At 43.4% G+C, this 17392-nt stretch overlaps 3 non-coding genes across 3 annotated transcripts; all 3 read right to left on the bottom strand.

The window, feature by feature from the left end:
* Window positions 1–5228: 5228 nt before the first annotated feature.
* TRNAI-AAU (transfer RNA isoleucine (anticodon AAU)) lies at window positions 5229–5302 on the bottom strand. The gene has a single exon. It is a non-coding gene; the product is annotated as a tRNA-Ile (tRNA).
* A 3558-nt stretch (window positions 5303–8860) lies between these two features.
* TRNAI-AAU (transfer RNA isoleucine (anticodon AAU)) lies at window positions 8861–8934 on the bottom strand. The gene has a single exon. It is a non-coding gene; the product is annotated as a tRNA-Ile (tRNA).
* Window positions 8935–16171: 7237 nt separating this feature from the next.
* On the bottom strand, window positions 16172–16245 carry TRNAI-AAU (transfer RNA isoleucine (anticodon AAU)). The gene has a single exon. It is a non-coding gene; the product is annotated as a tRNA-Ile (tRNA).
* Between the last annotated feature and the right edge of the window lie 1147 nt (window positions 16246–17392).

Raw genomic sequence — 17392 nt, forward strand, 5'->3', positions numbered from 1 at the left:
CAATTTTATCTCTTTGAGGATCTGGATACTGTAGACATAAAGATTGTTTCCTATAAAGTTATTTTCCTATTTCCTATCACCTTGCTGAGAACAATTGGTGAGCTGGGAGCCTTAAAATGCTGTCCTCTCTTCATTTGATACTTTGGAAGATGGGGTAACTTTAAGGCCTAGCCTTACCTTTGCTGCAAAGGTTAAGTCTATTTTTGATAGATCTTAGGAAATAATTCTTCCTTCTTTCATTCCCTCTCCTTCCTCTCCGGAGGAACATTTTCTGAATACACTTGATGTTTAAAGAGCTCTTTTCATTTATGTCACCAGGCCTCTGCAGTTCAGGAAAACCGACTCCTTGTTTGTGACTTTTGGACAGCCTGGAAAAGACAAGAAGGTGACTTTTATGACTCTGAGTAGGTGGATTAAGTTGTCAATTTTTCTGGCTTTGCAAGGCTTTTTAGAATATCTTCCAGTTCAGGGATGGTCTACGAGAGGAATGGCCACCTCCTGGGTTGAATTCCAGTGAGTAACAATCTAGGAAATTCCTAGGGTGGCTACTTGGTCCTCAGATCATACATTTGTCAAGAATTAAGGCTTAATAATTTTTCTGTTTTGCATTTGAGTACCAATGTTTTGAACTCTGCATTACCCTTAGTACATCTTGTCTTTGTCACAAACATTACATCCTGCCCACCTTCCCATCAGTCCTTTGGCAAGGGCTTGGCACCCAGGTTGGGTGCATGGGGCTAGCATTTAAGGATCCTCCTGTTCTTTCTTCTTGTTGGAAGGTGACATCACCTTACTTTGTAATGACTGTCACAAGGACGCAATGGACTAAGGCTAATGAAGATTACCAATAAGTAACCAACGCATCACCACTCTTTCTGAATGTGCGTGGCGTCATTCTGCAGGACTATTTCTTTGTATAATTCCTGGATTTTCAGAAGCCCTTTGATGGCAGCACCCCCACACTGAAAATTGTTTCAGCACCACTGTACAAGGGTCAGTTGTCATGCTCATCTGCGGCGTAAATTTGCATTGAAGTAGTCTAACTCCCCAGGCCTTGTCTTTTGCTCAATTTGCCTTTGTGAGTTTTCTCTCAATCACTGTCGACTTCCTTTGATCTTTCTTTCTTCTTTCACTTCACCTTCGCCTTCAGTGTATCTTTCGGCCCTCTTAAGAGACACACCCCCTTGTAGCCACTTCTATACTTCTGTCACCTAATTATTTTCCTATCCTTTGCCCTGTAACGTTGCTGATCCTAGCTATAGCATCGCTATCCAGAATCTGTTCACCTGAGTTATGTTCCTCTTATCCCCACGCATCTAATAATCAGCTCTTGGTCTCCCTCCACCTCTCACGAGACATAGTCTGAGGCAGTGTCTCCATCTTGGAGAGACAGTCCCTTGCCCTTGTGTTGTTCTACTGGCGCTGCCGGCTTGAGCTTTGGTCAGCAGTGGCAAAAGAAGGACTAATGGAAAGTGAACGTATACTGGAGCAACAGAGTGTATGGATTTATAAGAGCTTGATTAAATGAGAAAAAAAGAGTTTAGTTGAGAGAAAAATTGCAACCTGGCCCGTACGGGGATCGAACCCGCAACCTTGGCGTTATTAGCAGCACACTCTAACCAACTGAGCTAACCGGCCATGAGTACTACACATATCCTTTTTCCATGAAATGCAGATAGATAGAAGAGTTGGTCTCACTGTCGCAATTCCTTCATACTTTTCTCCTTCCGCCCCCTGTCTGGATTACAATAACAAGAGCTGTGGAGTGCTGCACGCCAGCCTCAGTGCCTCTTCTTTCACTCAATCTCACTGTGTGCTGTGATATCTTTGTAACATCGCTTGTTGCCGGAAAAAAAGGAAAGGATGGATAGTATTTTTATTCTTTTACAACAAAACCCAAAATGCATCGGCTTGCTTGCTCATTAAGTTTACAAGGCCAGCTGCTTTTGAGATATTATAATTATAGTGGTTATTCGGCGTTGGAGGTAAGAGAGTTTTTTTTAGATCTGGCCGTTCCTTCTGCTTCAAATTACTTGAGCTCATGTCAACAAAGTTACAACAAAACATAGCCAACGGTTCGTTGCTCAAGCCTTCCCTACTGCGCCTTCCCATGTCTCTCCTGCCGACCACAGTGCAGGAAATCTGAGTTTGCATTTGCGCGAAGAGACGTACAACACAAGAAGGCGCGCTTTCGTGCACCGGGCACCACCCGGCCTGTGCATTCCTCACTGTCGTGAGATCAGTTTACTCAGCAGAGCATGACGCTGCAATTGGTTAGTAGGGCAGGCCTGACCAGAATAGTATATTTGGGGTCATGTATTTGATTGCATTTTTAAAACAGTAACAGAACTTAACTGCAATGTTTAAATAGGTCTAGACATATTTAAACAGTGTCAATTTAATAGAAGAATTGTGGACAATTCAGAGGGGAGGCACCAATGTTTTTTTTCCCATTGGGTGGATGCGGCATTAAAGAGTTTGAAGACCACTGGTCTAAGTGGACACTAATACACCTGGATGCTCCTGAATTCCTCGCAACAGATGCCAGCAAACCTGGCTGGAGAGCTACTGTGTTGGACTGATCCTGTCGATTCAAGTGGTCTTTCCTAGAGAGTCGGAGGTCATGGAAATAGATGGAGTTGATGGTAATCTTCAAGGCTTTGAAGTTTTCCCATCATCATCTGTCTCAAAAAAATGTGCTAGTAAAGACAGAGAATAAGGTAGCTGTCTTTTACATTAACCAACAGTGAAGCATGCATTCCAAATCCCTCAATGCAATAGCAGAACAATTGGGTTATTGGGCAGAGATCAACCTGTTGCACACGTCGACAGTACACATCAAGGGCACCGACAATGTGATGGCAGACAGCTGGAGGTTTCCAAATTTGCTGGAGTTGACGTTATCCAGGTCGTTGTTTTGAGAGATATGCCGAGAGTTTGTGAAACCCTTTCTGGATCTCTTTTCAAACAAGGACAATGCTCATCTTTGTCGATTCTGATCCAGGCTTCCGGAACAAGGAGCCTAGGTAGTGGACGTATTGGTGATAAAGTGGCTGAGAAGTCTCCTTTATACATTCCCCCACTTTTTATTGATCCAGATGGTTCTCTTCAAGTCTCAGCAGGGGCGAGGGAACTTTATTCTTGTGGGCCCTTATTGGCCAGAGATGTCATGGTTTCCTCTTCTGAACCCTGGCTCTTCTACCTCATTGGGTAGTGCTCAAGTGTGTCTCTCTCAGAACGTCGTCCCTGACCTTCTTGCTCCAACTCACTCTATCGCTTTGGAGGTTGAGAAGTCTGGACTGCTAGCAAAGGGTCTTTCCTCTTCCTTAGTGGAGTTAATTCAGCACTCCAGCAGGCCTTCTACTTCGACGTCTTACTCAAAGAACTGGAAGTCTTTTGAGACGTGATGTTCTGCTCATGATCTTTTGGCACCTACCTGTAGTTTGTCTGCTATTTTGCATTTTCTTCAAATGGGTTTCACTTCAATCTCTTTCCACTCTGAAAGCTCATTGCTTTGCGATAAAGGTTTTTAGGGACTTTTCTGTACCTTCGAAGATGTTACAATCTTTGGTGTCTAGACTGTTCTGATCTTTTGTCAATTGTAAGACCAGTTGAAAAATCCCTTTTCTCCAACTCAGAATCTTCCTACTCTTTTATAGGCTTTGCAATTTTATCTCTTTGAGGATCTGGATACTGTAGACATAAAGATTGTTTCCTATAAAGTTATTTTCCTATTTCCTATCACCTTGCTGAGAACAATTGGGGAGCTGGGAGCCTTAAAATGCTATCCTCTCTTCATTTGATACTTTGGAAGATGGGGTAACTTTAAGGCCTAGCCTTACCTTTGCTGCAAAGGTTAAGTCTATTTTTGATAGATCTTAGGAAATAATTCTTCCTTCTTTCATTCCCTCTCCTTCCTCTCCGGAGGAACATTTGCTGAATACACTTGATGTTTAAAGAGCTCTTTTCATTTATGTCACCAGGCCTCTGCAGTTCAGGAAAACCGACTCCTTGTTTGTGACTTTTGGACAGCCTGGAAAAGACAAGAAGGTGACTTTTATGACTCTGAGTAGGTGGATTAAGTTGTCAATTTTTCTGGCTTTGCAAGGCTTTTTAGAATATCTTCCAGTTCAGGGATGGTCTACGAGAGGAATGGCCACCTCCTGGGTTGAATTCCAGTGAGTAACAATCTAGGAAATTCCTAGGGTGGCTACTTGGTCCTCAGAGCATACATTTGTCAAGCATTATGGCTTAATAATTTTTCTGTTTTGCATTTGAGTACCAATGTTTTGAACTCTGCATTACCCTTAGTCCATCTTGTCTTTGTCACAAACATTACATCCTGCCCACCTTCCCATCAGTCCTTTGGCAAGGGGTTGGCACCCAGGTTGGGTGCATGGCGCTAGCATTTAAGAATCCTCCTGTTCTTTCTTCCTCTTGGAGGGTGACATCACTTTACTTTGTAATGACTGTCACAAGGACGCAATGGACTAAGGCTAATGAAGATTACCAATAAGTAACCAACGCATCACCACTCTTTCTGAATGTGCGTGGCTCATTCTACAGGACTTGTTCTTTGTATGATTCCTGGATTTTCAGAAGCCCTTTGATGGTAGCACCCCCACACTGAAAATTGTTTCAGCACCACTGGACAAGGGTCAGTTGTCATGCTCATCTGCGGCGTAAATTTGCATTGAAGTAGTCTAACTCCCCAGGTCCTGTCTTTTGCTCAATTTGCCTTTGTGAGTTTTCTCTCAATCACTGTTGATTTCCTTTGATCTTTCTTTCTTCTTTCACTTCACCTTCGCCTTCAGTGTATCTTTCGGCCCTGTTAAGAGACACGCCCCCTTGTAGCCACTTCTATACTTCTGTCACCTAATTATTTTCCTATCCTTTCCCCTGTAACGTTGCTGATCCTAGCTATAGCATCACTATCCAGAATCTGTTCACCTGAGTTATGTTCCTCTTATCCCCACGCATCTAATAATCAGCTCTTGGTCTCCCTCCACCTCTCACGTGACATAGTCTGAGCCAGTGTCTCCATCTTGGAGAGACAATCTCTTGCACTTCTGTTGTTCTACTGGCGCTGCCGGCTTGAGCTTTGGTCAGAAGTGGCAAAAGAAGGACTAATGGAAAGTGAACGTGTACTGGAGCAACAGAGTGTATGGATTTACAAGCGTTTGATTAAATGAGAAAAAAAGAGTTTACTTGAGAGAAAAAACGTACCTTGGCCCGTACGGGGATCGAACCCGCGACCTTGGCGTTATTAGCACCACGCTCTAACCAACTGAGCTAACCGGCCATGAATGACAGAGTTATCCGTTTTCCATGACATGCAGATACACAGAAGAGTCGGTCTCACTATCGCAATTCCTTCATACATTTCTCCTTCTGTCCCCTGTCTGGATTGCAATAACAAGAGCTGTTGAGTGCTGCACGCCAGCCTCAGCGCCTCTTCTTTCAGTCAATGTCACTGTGTGCTGTGATATCTTTGTAACATTGGTTGTTGCCGGAAAAAAAGGAAAGGATGGATAGGATTTCTATTCTTTTACAACAAAACCCAAAATGCATCGGCTTGCTTGCTCATTAAGTTTACAAGGCCAGCTGCTTTTGAGATATTCTAATTATAGTGGTTATTTGGCGTTGGAGGTAAGAGAGTTGTTTTTAGGTCTGGCCGTTCCTTCTGCTTTAAATTACTCTAGCTCATGTCAACAAAGTAACAACAAAAGATAGCCAACGGTTTGTTGCTCAAGCCTTCCCTACTGCACCTTCCCATGTCTCTCCTGCCGACCACAGTGCAGGAAATTTGAGTTTGCATTTGGGCAAAGAGACGTACAACACAAGAAGGCGCGCTTTCGTCACTGCCGTGAGATTAGTTTACTCAGCAGAGCATGACGCTGCAATTGGTTAGTAAGGCCTGCCTGACCAGAATAGTATATTTGGGGTCATGTATTTGATTGCATTTTTAAAACAGTAACAGAACTTAACTGCAATGTTTAAATAGGTCTAGACATATTTAAACAGTGTCAAATTGATAGAAGAATTCTGGAAAATTCAGAGGGGAGGCACCAATGTTTTTTTTTCCCTTTGGGTGGATGTGGCATTAAAGAGTTTGAAGACCACTGGTCTAAGTGGACACTAATGCACCTGGATCCTCCTGAATTCCTCGCAACAGATGCCAGCAAACCTGGCTGGAGAGCTACTGTGTTGGACTGATCCTGTCGATTCAAGTGGTCTTTCCTAGAGAGTCGGAGGTCATGGAAGTAGATGGAGTTGATGGTAAGCTTCAGGGCTTTGAAGTTTTCCCATCATCATCTGTCTCAGAAAAATGTGCTAGTAAAGACAGAGAATAAGGTAGCGGTCTTTTACATTAACCAGCAGTGAAGTATGCATTCAAAATCCCTCAATGCAATAGCAGAACAATTGGGCTATTGGGCAGAGATCAACCTGTTGCATACGTCGGCAGTACACATCAAGGGCACCGACAATGTGATGGCAGACAGCTGGAGGTTTCCAAATTTGCTGGAGTTGACGTTATCCAGGTTGTTGTTTTGAGAGATATGCCGAGAGTTTGTGAAACCCTTTCTAGATCTCTTTTCAAACAAGGACAATGCTCATCTTTGTCGATTCTGATCCAGGTTTCCGGAACAAGGAGCCTAGGTGGTGGACGTATTGGTGATAAAGTGGCTGAGAAGTCTCCTTTATACATTCCCCCCCTTTTTATTGATCCAGATGGTTCTCTTCAAGTCTCAGCAGGGGGAGGGAACTTGATTCTTGTTGACCCTGATTGGCCAGAGATGTCATGGTTTCCTCTTCTGAACCCCTGGCTCTTCTACCTCCTTGGGTACTGCTCAAGTGTGTCTCTTCTCAGAACGTCATCCCTGACCTTCTTGCTCCAACTCACTCTATCGCTTTGGAGGTTGAGAAGTCTGGACTGCTAGCAAAGGGTCTTTCCTCTTCCTTAGTGGAGTTAATTCAGCACTCCAGCAGGCCTTCTACTTCGAAGACTTACTCAAAGAACTGGAAGTCCTTTCAGACGTGATGTTCTGCTCATGATCTTTTGGCACCTACCTGTAGTTTGTCTGCTATTTTGCATTTTCTTCTGAATGGGTTTCACTTGAATCTCTTTCCACTCTGAAAGCTCATTGGTTTGCGATAAAGGCTTTTAGGGACTTTTCTGAACTTTCATCGATGTTACACTCTTTGGTGTCTAGACTGTTATGATCTTTTGTCAATGGTAAGAACAATGAAAAATCCCTTTTCTCCAACTCAGAATCTTCCTACTCTTTTATAGGCTTTGCAATATTATCTCTTTGAGGATCTGGATACTGTACAATTAAAGATTGTCTCCTATAAAGTTATTTTCCTATTTGCTATCACCTTGCTGAGAACAATTGGGGAGCTGAGAGCCTTAAAATGCTGTCCTCTCTTCATTTGATACTTTGGAAGATGGGGTAACTTTAAGGCCTAGCCCTACCTTTGCTGCAAAGGTTAAGTCTATTTTTGATAGATCTTAGGAAATAATTCTTCCTTCTTTCATTCCCTCTCCTTCCTCTCCGGAGGAACATTTGTTGAATACACTTGATGTTTAAAGAGCTCTTTTCATTTATGTCACTAGGCCTCTGCAGTTCAGGAAAACCGACTCCTTGTTTGTGACTTTTGGACAGCCTGGAAAAGACAAGAAGGTGACTTTTATGACTCTGAGTAGGTGGATTAAGTTGTCAATTTTTCTGGCTTTGCAAGGCTTTTTAGAAAATCTTCCAGGTCAGGGATGGTCTACGAGAGGAATGGCCACCTCCTGGGTTGAATTCCAGTGAGTAACAATCTAGGAAATTCCTCGGGTGGTTACTTGGGCCTCAGGGCATACATTTGTCAAGCATTATCGCTTAATAAATTTTCTGTTTTGCATTTGAGTACCAATGTTTTGAACTCTGCATTACCCTAAGTCCATCTTGTCCTTGTCACAAACATTACATCCTGCCCACCTTCCCATCAGTCCTTTGGCAAGGGCTTGGCACCCAGGTTGGGTGCATGGCGCTAGCATTTAAGAATCCTCCTGTTCTTTCTTCCTCTTGGAGGGTGACATCACTTTACTTTGTAATGACTGTCACAAGGACGCAATGGACTAAGGCTAATGAAGATTACCAATAAGTAACCAACGCATCACCACTCTTTCTGAATGTGCGTGGCTCATTCTGCAGGACTTGTTCTTTGTATGATTCCTGGATTTTCAGAAGCCCTTTGATGGCAGCACCCCCACACTGAAAATTGTTTCAGCACCACTGGACACGGGTCAGTTGTCATGCTCATCTGCGGCGTAAATTTGCATTGAAGTAGTCTAACTCCCCAGGTCCTGTCTTTTGCTCAATTTGCCTTTGTGAGTTTTCTCTCAATCACTGTTGATTTCTTTTGATCTTTCTTTCTTCTTTCACTTCACCTTCGCCTTCAGTGTATCTTTCGGCCCTGTTAAGAGACACGCCCCCTTGTAGCCACTTCTATACTTCTGTCACCTAATTATTTTCCTATCCTTTCTCCTGTAACGTTGCTGATCCTAGCTATAGCATGACTATCCAGAATCTGTTCACCTGAGTTATGTTCCTCTTATCCCCACGCATCTAATAATCAGCTCTTGGTCTCCCTCCACCTCTCACGTGACATAGTCTGAGCCAGTGTCTCCATCTTGGAGAGACAATCTCTTGCACTTCTGTTGTTCTACTGGCGCTGCCGGCTTGAGCTTTGGTCAGAAGTGGCAAAAGAAGGACTAATGGAAAGTGAAAGTGTACTGGAGCAACAGAGTTGGATTTACAAGCGTTTGATTAAATGAGAAAAAAAGAGTTTACTTGAGAGAAAAGACTTACCTTGGCCCGTACGGGGATCGAACCCGCGACCTTGGCGTTATTAGCACCACGCTCTAACCAACTGAGCTAACCGGCCATGAACGACAGAGTTATCCTTTTTCCATGACATGCAGATACACAGAAGAGTCGGTCTCACTATCGCAATTCCTTCATACTTTTCTCCTTCTGTCCCCTGTCTGGATTGCAATAACAAGAGCTGTTGAGTGTTGCACGCCAGCCTCAGCGCCTCTTCTTTCAGTCAATGTCACTGTGTGCTGTGATATCTTTGTAACATTGGTTGTTGCCGGAAGAAAAGGAAAGGATGGATAGGATTTCTATTCTTTTACAACAAAACCCAAAATGCATCGGCTTGCTTGTTCATTAAGTTTACAAGGCCAGCTGCTTTTGAGATATTTTAATTATAGTGGTTATTCGGCATTGGAGGTAAGAGAGTTGTTTTTAGGTCTGGCCGTTCCTTCTGCTTTAAATTACTCTAGCTCATGTCAACAAAGTAACAACAAAACATAGCCAACGGTTTGTTGCTCAAGCCTTCCCTACTGCACCTTCCCATGTCTCTCCTGCCGACCACAGTGCAGGAAATTTGAGTTTGCATTTGCGCAAAGAGACGTACAACACAAGAAGGCGCGCTTTTGTGCGCCGGGCACCACCCGGCCTGTGCATTCATCACTGCCGTGAGATCAGTTTACTCAGCAGAGCATGACGCTGCAATTGGTTAGTAAGGCCTGCCTGACCAGAATAGAATATTTGGGGTCATGTATTTGATTGCATTTTTAAAACAGTAACAGAACTTAACTGCAATGTTTAAATAGGTCTAGACATATTTAAACAGTGTCAATTTGATAGAAGAATTCTGGAAAATTCAGAGGGGAGGCACCAATGTTTTTTTTTCCCTTTGGGTGGATGTGGCATTAAAGCGTTTGAAGACCACTGGTCTAAGTGGACACTAATACACCTGGATCCTCCTGAATTCCTCGCAACAGATGCCAGCAAACCTGGCTGGAGAGCTACTGTGTTGGACTGATCCTGTCGATTCAAGTGGTCTTTCCTAGAGAGTCGGAGGTCATGGAAGTAGATGGAGTTGATGGTAAGCTTCAGGGCTTTGAAGTTTTCCCATCATCATCTGTCTCAGAAAAATGTGCTAGTAAAGACAGAGAATAAGGTAGCGGTCTTTTACATTAACCAGCAGTGAAGCATGCATTCAAAATCCCTCAATGCAATAGCAGAACAATTGGGCTATTGGGCAGAGATCAACCTGTTGCATACGTCGGCAGTACACATCAAGGGCACCGACAATGTGATGGCAGACAGCTGGAGGTTTCCAAATTTGCTGGAGTTGACGTTATCCAGGTCGTTGTTTTGAGAGATATGCCAAGAGTTTGTGAAACCCTTTCAGGATCTCTTTTCAAACAAGGACAATGCTCATCTTTGTCGATTCTGATCCAGGTTTCCGGAACAAGGAGCCTAGGTGGTGGACGTATTGGTGATAAAGTGGCTGAGAAGTCTCCTTTATACATTCCCCCCCTTTTAATTGATCCAGATGGTTCTCTTCAAGTCTCAGCAGGGGGAGGGAACTTGATTCTTGTTGACCCTGATTGGCCAGAGATGTCATGGTTTCCTCTTCTGAACCCCTGGCTCTTCTACCTCCTTGGGTACTGCTCAAGTGTGTCTCTTCTCAGAACGTCGTCCCTGACCTTCTTGCTCCAACTCACTCTATCGCTTTGGAGGTTGAGAAGTCTGGACTGCTAGCAAAGGGTCTTTCCTCTTCCTTAGTGGAGTTAATTCAGCACTCCAGCAGGCCTTCTACTTCGAAGTCTTACTCAAAGAACTAGAAGTCCTTTCAGACGTGATGTTCTGCTCATGATATTTTGGCACCTACCTGTAGTTTGTCTGCTATTTTGCATTTTCTTCTGAATGGGTTTCACTTGAATCTCTTTCCACTCTGAAAGCTCATTGGTTTGCGATAAAGGCTATTAGGGACTTTTCTGAACTTTCATCGATGTTACACTCTTTGGTGTCTAGACTGTTATGATCTTTTGTCAATGGTAAGAACAATGAAAAATCCCTTTTCTCCAACTCAGAATCTTCCTACTCTTTTATAGGCTTTGCAATTTTATCTCTTTGAGGATCTGGATACTGTACAATTAAAGATTGTCTCCTATAAAGTTATTTTCCTATTTGCTATCACCTTGCTGAGAACAATTGGGGAGCTGGGAGCCTTAAAATGCTGTCCTCTCTTCATTTGATACTTTGGAAGATGGGGTAACTTTAAGGCCTAGCCCTACCTTTGCTGCAAAGGTTAAGTCTGTTTTTGATAGATCTTAGGAAATAATTCTTCCTACTTTCATTCCCTCTCCTTCTTCTCCGGAAGAAGATTTGTTGAATACACTCGATGTTTAAAGAGCTCTTTTCATTTATGTCACCAGGCCTCTGCAGTTCAGGAAAACCGACTCCTTGTTTGTGACTTTTGGACAGCCTCGAAAAGACAAGAAGGTGACTTTTATGACTCTGAGTAGGTGGATTAAGTCGTAAATTTTTCTGGCTTTGCAAGGCTTTTTAGAAAATCTTCCAGGTCAGGGATGGTCTACGAGAGGAATGGCCACCTCCTGGGTTGAATTCCAGTGAGTAACAATCTAGGAAAATCCTATGGTGTTTACTTGGGCCTCAATGCATACATTTGTGAAGCATTATCGCTTAATAAATTTTCTGTTTTGCATTTGAGTACCAAAACTCTGCATTACCCTAAGTCCATCTTGTCCTTGTCACAAACATTACATCCTGCCCACCTTCCCATCAGTCCTTTGGCAAGGGCTTGGCACCCAGGTTGGGTGCATGGCGCTAGCATTTAAGAATCCTCCTGTTCTTTCTTCCTCTTGGAGGGTGACATCACTTTACTTTGTAATGACTGTCACAAGGACGCAATGGACTAAGGCTAATGAAGATAACACTAAGTAACCAACGCATCACCACTCTTTCTGAATGTGCGTGGCTCATTCTGCAGGACTTGTTCTTTGTATGATTCCTGGATTTTCAGAAGCCCTTTGATGGCAGCACCCCCACACTGAAAATTGTTTCAGCACCACTGGACAAGGGTCAGTTGTCATGCTCATCTGCGGCATAAATTTGCATTGAAGTAGTCTAACTCCCCAGGTCATGTCTTTTGCTCAATTTGCCTTTGTGAGTTTTCTCTCAATCATTGTTGATTTCCTTTGATCTTTCTTTCTTCTTTCACTTCACCTTCGCCTTCAGTGTATCTTTTGGCCCTGTTAAGAGACACGCCCCCTTGTAGCCACTTCTATACTTCTGTCACCTAATTATTTTCCTATCCTTTCCCCTGTAACGTTGCTGATCCTAGCTATAGCATGACTATCCAGAATCTGTTCACCTGAGTTATGTTCCTCTTATCCCCATGCATCTAATAATCAGCTCTTGGTCTCCCTCCACCTCTCACGTGACATAGTCTGAGCCAGTGTCTCCATCTTGGAGAGACAATCTCTTGCACTTCTGTTGTTCTACTGGCGCTGCCGGCTTGAGCTTTGGTCAGAAGTGGCAAAAGAAGGACTAATGGAAAGTGAACGTGTACTGGAGCAACAGAGTGTATGGATTTACAAGCGTTTGATTAAATGAGAAAAAAAGAGTTTACTTGAGATAAAAATCTTAACTTGGCCCGTACGGGGATCGAACCCACGACCTTGGCATTATTAACACCACGCTCTAAGCAACTGAGCTAACCGCCCATGAATGACAGACTTTTCCTTTTTCCATGACATGCAGATACACAGAAGAGTCGGTCTCACTATCGCAATGCCTTCATACTTATCTCCTTCCGTCCCCTGTCTGGATTGCAATAACAAGAGCTGTTGAGTGTTGCACGCCAGCCTCAGCGCCTCTTCTTTCAGTCAACGTCACTGTGTGCTGTGATATCTTTGTAACATTGGTTGTTGCCGGAAGAAAAGGAAAGGATGGATAGAATTTGTATTCTTTTACAACAAAACCCAAAATGCATTGGCTTGCTTGCTCATTAAGTTTACAAGGCCAGCTGCTTTTGAGATATTCTAATTATAGTGGTTATTCGGCGTTGGAGGTAAGAGAGTTGTTTTTAGGTCTGGCCGTTCCTTCTGCTTTAAATTACTCTAGCTCATGTCAACAAAGTAACAACAAAACATAGCCAACGGTTTGTTGCTCAAGCCTTCCCTACTGCACCTTCCCATGTCTCTCCTGCCGACCAAAGTGCAGGAAATTTGAGTTTGCATTTGCGCAAAGAGACGTACAACACAAGAAGGCGCGCTTTCGTGCGCCGGGCACCACCCCGCCTGTGCATTCCTCACTGCCGTGAGATCAGTTTACTCAGCAGAGCATGACGCTGCAATTGGTTAGTAAGGCCTGCCTGACCAGAATAGTATATTTGGGGTCATGTATTTGATTGCATTTTTAAAACAGTAACAGAACTTAACTGCAATGTTTAAATAGGTCTAGACATATTTAAACAGTGTCAATTTGATAGAAGAATTCTGGAAAATTCAGAGGGGAGGCACCAATGTTTTTTTTTCCCTTTGGGTGGATGTGGCATTAAAGAGTTTGAAGACCACTGGTCTAAGTGGACACTAATACACCTGGATCCTCCTGAATTCCTCGCAACAGATGCCAGCAAACCTGGCTGGAGAGCTACTGTGTTGGATTGATCCTGTTGATTCAAGTGGTCTTTCCTAGAGAGTCGGAGGTCATGGAAGTAGATGGAGTTGATGGTAAGCTTCAGTGCTTTGAAGTTTTCCCATCATCATCTGTCTCAGAAAAATGTGCTAGTAAAGACAGAGAATAAGGTAGCGGTCTTTTACATGAACCAGCAGTGAAGCATGCATTTAAAATCCCTCAATGCAATAGCAGAACAATTGGGCTATTGGGCAGAGATCAACCTGTTGCATACGTCGGCAGTACACATCAAGGGCACCGACAATGTGATGGCAGACAGCTGGAGGTTTCCAAATTTGCTGGAGTTGACGTTATCCAGGTCGTTGTTTTGAGAGATATGCCCAGAGTTTGTGAAACCCTTTCTGGATCTCTTTTCAAACAAGGACAATGCTCATCTTTGTCGATTCTGATCCAGGTTTCCGGAACAAGGAGCCTAGGTGGTGGACGTATTGGTGATAAAGTGGCTGAGAAGTCTCCTTTATACATTCCCCCCCCTTTTTATTGATCCAGATGGTTCTCTTCAAGTCTCAGCAGGGGGAGGGAACTTGTTGACCCTGATTGGCCAGAGATGTCATGGTTTCCTCTTCTGAACCCCTGGCTCTTCTACCTCCTTGGGTACTGCTCAAGTGTGTCTCTTCTCAGAACGTCGTCCCTGACCTTCTTGCTCCAACTCACTCTAACTCTTTGGAGGTTGAGAAGTCTGGACTGCTAGCAAAGGGTCTTTCCTCTTCCTTAGTGGAGTTACTTCAGCACTCCAGCAGGCCTTCTACTTCGAAGTCTTACTCAAAGAACTGGAAGTCCTTTCAGACGTGATGTTCTGCTCATGATCTTTTGGCACTTTCCTGTAGTTTGTCTGCTATTTTGCATTTTCTTCTGATTGGGTTTCACTTGAATCTCTTTGCACTCTGAAAGCTCATTGGTTTGCGATAAAGGCTTTTAGGGACATTTCTGAACTTTCATCGATGTTACACTCTTTGGTGTCTAGACTGTTATGATCTTTTGTCAATGGTAAGAACAATGAAAAATCCCTTTTCTCCAACTCAGAATCTTCCTACTCTTTTATAGGCTTTTCAATTTTATCTCTTTGAGGATCTGGATACTGTACAATTAAAGATTGTCTCCTATAAAGTTATTTTCCTATTTGCTATCACCTTGCTGAGAACAATTGGGGAGCTGGGAGCTTTAAAATGCTGTCCTCTCTTCATTTGATACTTTGGAAGATGGGGTAACTTTAAGGCCTAGCCCTACCTTTGCTGCAAAGGTTAAGTCTATTTTTGATAGATCTTAGGAAATAATTCTTCCTTCTTTCATTCCCTCTCCTTCCTCTCCGGAAGAACATTTGTTGAATACACTTGATGTTTAAAGAGCTCTTTTCATTTATGTCACCAGGCCTCTGCAGTTCAGGAAAACCGACTCCTTGTTTGTGACTTTTGGACAGCCTGGAAAAGACAAGAAGGTGACTTTTATGACTCTGAGTAGGTGGATTAAGTCGTCAATTTTTCTGGCTTTGCAAGGCTTTTTAGAAAATCTTCCAGGTCAGGGATGGTCTACGAGAGGAATGGCCACCTCCTGGGTTGAATTCCAGTGAGTAACAATCTAGGAAAATCCTAGGGTGTTTACTTGGGCCTCAATGCATACATTTGTGAAGCATTATCGCTTAATAAATTTTCTGTTTTGCATTTGAGTACCAAAACTCTGCATTACCCTAAGTCCATCTTGTCCTTGTCACAAACATTACATCCTGCCCACCTTCCCATCAGTCCTTTGGCAAGGGCTTGGCACCCAGGTTGGGTGCATGGCGCTAGCTTTTAAGAATCCTCCTGTTCTTTCTTCCTCTTGGAGGGTGACATCACTTTACTTTGTAATGACTGTCACAAGGACGCAATGGACTAAGGCTAATGAAGATTACCAATAAGTAACCAACGCATCACCACTCTTTCTGAATGTGCGTGGCTCATTCTGCAAGACTTGTTCTTTGTATGATTCCTGGATTTTCAGAAGCCCTTTGATGGCAGCACCCCCACACTGAAAATTGTTTCAGCACCACTGGACAAGTGTCAGTTGTCATGCTCATCTGTGGCGTAAATTTGCATTGAAGTAGTCTAACTCCCCAGGTCCTGTCTTTTGCTCAATTTGCCTTTGTGAGTTTTCTCTCAATCACTGTTGATTTCCTTTGATCTTTTTTTCTTCTTTCACTTCACCTTCGCCTTCAGTGTATCTTTCGGCCCTGTTAAGAGACACGCCCCCTTGTAGCCACTTCTATACTTCTGTCACCTAATAATTTTCCTATCCTTTCCCCTGTAACGTTGCTGATCCTAGCTATAGCATGACTATCCAGAATCTGTTCACCTGAGTTATGTTCCTCTTATCGCCACGCATCTAATAATCAGCTCTTGGTCTCCCTCCACCTCTCACGTGACATAGTCTGAGCCAGTGTCTCCATCTTGGAGAGACAATCTCTTGCACTTCTGTTGTTCTACTGGCGCTGCCGGCTTGAGCTTTGGTCAGAAGTGGCAAAAGAAGGACTAATGGAAAGTGAACGTGTACTGGAGCAACAGAGTGTATGGATTTACAAGCGTTTGATTAAATGAGAAAAAAAGAGTTTACTTGAGAGAAAAAACTTAACTTGGCCCGTACGGGGATCGAACCCACAACCTTGGCGTTATTAGCACCACGCTCTAACCAACTGAGCTAACCGGCCATGAATAACAGACTTGTCCTTTTTCCATGACATGGAGATACACAGAAGAGTCGGTCTCACTATCGCAATTCCTTCATACTTTTCTCCTTCCGAACCCCTGTCTGGATTGCAATAACAAGAGCTGTTGAGTGCTGCACGCCAGCCTCAGCGCCTCTTCTTTCAGTAAATGTCACTGTGTGCTGTGATATCTTTGTAACATTGGTTGTTGCCGGAAGAAAAGGAAAGGATGGATGGAATTTGTATTCTTTTACAACAAAACCCAAAATGCATCGGCTTGCTTGCTCATTAAGTTTACAAGGCCAGCTGCTTTTGAGATATTCTAATTATAGTGGTTATTCGGCATTGAAGGTAAGAGAGTTGTTTTTAGGTCTGGCTGTTCCTTCTGCTTTAAATGACTCTAGCTCATGTCAACAAAGTAACAACAAAACATAGCCAACGGTTTGTTGCTCAAGCCTTCCCTGCTGCACCTTCCCATGTCTCTCCTGCCGACCACAGTGCAGGAAATTTGAGTTTGCATTTGCGCAAAGAGACATACAACACAAGAAGGCGCGCTTTCGTGCGCCGGGCACCACCCGGCCTGTGCATTCCTCACTGCCGTGACATCAGTTTACTCAGCAGAGCATGACGCTGCAATTGGTTAGTAAGGCCTGCCTGACCAGAATAGTATATTTGGGGTCATGTATTTGATTGCATTTTTAAAACAGTAACAGAACTTAACTGCAATGTTTAAATAGGTCTAGACATATTTAAACAGTGTCAATTTGATAGAAGAATTCTGGAAAATTCAGAGGGGAGGCACCAATGTTTTTTTTTCCCTTTGGGTGGATGTGGCATTAAAGAGTTTGAAGACCACTGGTCTAAGTGGACACTAATACACCTGGATCCTCCTGAATTCCTCGCAACAGATGCCATCAGACCTGGCTGGAGAGCTACTGTGTTGGACTGATCCTGTCGATTCAAGTGGTCTTTCCTAGAGAGTCGGAGGTCATGGAAGTAGATGGAGTTGATGGTAAGCTTCAGGGCTTTGAAGTTTTCCCATCATCATCTGTCTCAGAAAAATGTGCTAGTAAAGACAGAGAATAAGGTAGCGGTCTTTTACATTAACCAGCAGTGAAGCATGCATTCAAAATCCCTCAATGCAATAGCA

The sequence above is a fragment of the Pleurodeles waltl genome, chromosome 12, assembly GCF_031143425.1.
Source record: "Pleurodeles waltl isolate 20211129_DDA chromosome 12, aPleWal1.hap1.20221129, whole genome shotgun sequence".
Lineage (NCBI taxonomy): Eukaryota > Metazoa > Chordata > Amphibia > Caudata > Salamandridae > Pleurodeles > Pleurodeles waltl.